Genomic DNA, 2,821 nt, shown 5'->3' on the forward strand with positions numbered 1-2,821 from the left:
GCTGACATCTCAGAATCATGACCAGTTTTATTACTTTCATATAGAAAATATGTTCGTATATGTGACCTATTGGTTAATTCACTATTCAGTTTTTTTTCCTGTTTTTATTTCTTTTCAATACCCATGTATTTCACATGTACACAACAAAAGCATTAAAGTTATGTCTTATGTTTTAAACGAACATAAGACTGGGAAAGAGGTGTTCTTCACAACCTTGCCAGTACTCAAGTTATATTCTACAGCTTCATAAATTTACTAAAAAGTTATATCTGGGTTAATTTTTCCTGTGTGTGACATCTCATTTCTGTAGCTCAGAATTGATGTGTAGAGATTATCAAATGTCAAATGCAAATGTGAAATGGATCTATGCTGTACAAAATAGTCTCTCACTGATATTGAACTGACTATTCCCTTTAAATGTTAATGAAACTGTTGTAATTACTGAAATACCAAAACAGCTCAAGAGCTGGAAATCACAGCTGTAGACCATTACTTTTAAATTACTGGCACAAGTGCGTCTTGGAAGAAAGAGTTGCATAAGAACTTCTTCATGCTTCTTTTTTGTGATAGTCTAAATAGAAGCACAGAGAGAAAACTAGGCAAATTTATTACTCTACAAAAGAGATACATAAACACTACACCCTATCAGGATCCCTTTCTCCCCACTTCCTTTTTAATTTTTTTTTCTTTTTTTTTTTTTTTCAGATGGACCCAGAATTGAAATTATCTCAGAAAGGCATTGAATATATAGTGACATGAAATAATCTTTGTAACTCTTTAATAATGATCCCCTTATTACATTTGCAACTGAAATTAACAATTATGTTTTCATTTTCTTTTTATTTTTATTAATGGGAAGACTGTTCAAAATCAGGTAGGCAGGATGGAAGGAAAGTAATCTAAATAACAGGGAGAGTGGTGCTGCATTTTTTGGTTGCTTATTCTTTTCAGCCAGCAAGTCTGTGGCACAGATGCTGCAAAAAAGAAAATCAAGTACTTGAATGGTGCAAGTAACTTTAAGACAAAAATATCTGAAGGCTATGCAAGCATAACTAGGCAGTAAAGAACCAATGGAATCTATACTAAAGAAGACTGGTGACACCTTGATTCTTTGATCTACGAACTGTGTGACAGGCTTGCAAATGGATAGTTTATTATCTGGGAGGTGAATAGCAAAGTCCTACAGCGTTTCACAGGGTTAATGTGTATAAAGCAGCCATTTAGATGTATGCCAGGAATAGACTGTGGGAGGAGTCTGCTTCAGCATGCAAGGAAGTTGTACATGCGTCTGTGTCTATATCTATATCTATGCATACGGGCTTGTGCAGAGAACAACGTGTTACTCAGCTTGTCAAAACAGCTGTATCTGAGAAGATATGTCCCGAAGCAAACTGCGGAATTGCCAGATCCTCTTTATTCACCTTATAGTGACATCGAAGGTGGTCCAAGCCTGACTGGGACCGTATTCTTATTTTTCGCGGAGGATTGCTATCATTTCACTCCATTTAAATTCGAGAATAAGCATCTCATGACGCCATGCTCCACTGCATCGGAACTGCATGAGCCAGGAGGTCTTGCAGAGTGGGAGACACTTTCCAGACTGAGAAGAAAAAGCGACATTATCTGGCTTTGCTGTCTCTGGGTTGAACTGTTTTGTTTTTTGGTTTTTTTTCCAAGAAATCTGTCACTTGAAGGTATTGGAGTAATATTTCTGTAAGCCTTGTATCAACAGCAATAAATGTATTTGTATCAAGAGCAGAGCCAGATAATTCTGCTGTTGTTCTTACAGGGATCTGTTGTTTTGTGGATCACATGGGGAATTCCAAAGAGAAGCAATCTTCGTGCTACCTGACACTGTATGAGCTTATCCATCCCCGGCAAATAACTCATCTTTGAAAGAAGCTTACGTCTCACCTAAGCTTATTTATGCGGGCAATCTTTCCTCAGGTGCTGACACTCAATCTTTTTTTTTTTTTCTCCTTTCTTTTCTTTCAGTCATTTTTAAAAGTATCTTTGGCATGATGTGTGCTGTTGATGTGTGGCATTTCTGTTCAGTTAATTTTTATTTGTTTAAATTGTGTCTTTTGTTAGACACAAGTAAACATGAAACTGAAAAATAATAATTATTGATTCAGCAAAGTGTCATTTTTTAATAAAATAGCTAAATAGTTACTATAATCCTGTTATCCTGTTGGCACATGATGAGTATCTGGAGGCTGTCTTCTGTTCTTTTTGTTGTCATTACTACACACCAATGGCTGTCTGAAAGAAAAAAAAAAAAGAAAAAGAAAAAAGAAAAAAAAAGAAGAAAAAATAAAAGCTAGTTATGATAATCTACAGAAATACAGAAATAACAATGGAATAAAAGTAGGTCAGATAAGCAAACAGCAGCATAAAGCACAAGAGATTTGAGTTTTGTGGGTTTTTTTGTGGTTTTTCTTGTAGTAAAAAAGGAGTTAATTGAAGTGAACATATACATATGAATGCAGAGATATTTTGTACAGAAAAATACAGATACAGTGGATATCAAGAGGAAAAATATATACTTCAACAGCATGAAGAAAAAGCTGTGAACTACTTTCATTTTTGAAAATAATTCTTAAAATCTGCAAAGAGAAAAAGTAGAACTAAGGCTTCGCTTGTCTGATATGATAATTAAATAATAAGATATATGTACTGCTGCAAGTCAGTTTCCTCATTCCACTTTAGAAGTGCAATCTAGCTCTGACAATACAGAATCTTTACGGACCTATGTATTGACACCACAAAGCCATGGTCGTCCTTTGAAATCTATGGAACTGTGGTAAATCTTCGTAGCCCT

General features: G+C 35.1%; 1 long non-coding RNA gene across 1 annotated transcript; it reads left to right on the forward strand.

Annotated features, from left to right (window-relative positions):
• Nucleotides 1-1,308: 1,308 nt before the first annotated feature.
• LOC146761467 (uncharacterized) lies at nt 1,309-2,178 on the forward strand. The gene is made up of 2 exons (XR_014944156.1): nt 1,309-1,694; nt 1,790-2,178. It is a non-coding gene; the product is annotated as an uncharacterized LOC146761467 (long non-coding RNA).
• The last annotated feature ends 643 nt before the right edge of the window (nt 2,179-2,821 follow it).

This window comes from Coturnix japonica, chromosome 3 (assembly GCF_054131305.1).
Source record: "Coturnix japonica strain WE chromosome 3, WE-NBRP24, whole genome shotgun sequence".
NCBI lineage: Eukaryota > Metazoa > Chordata > Aves > Galliformes > Phasianidae > Coturnix > Coturnix japonica.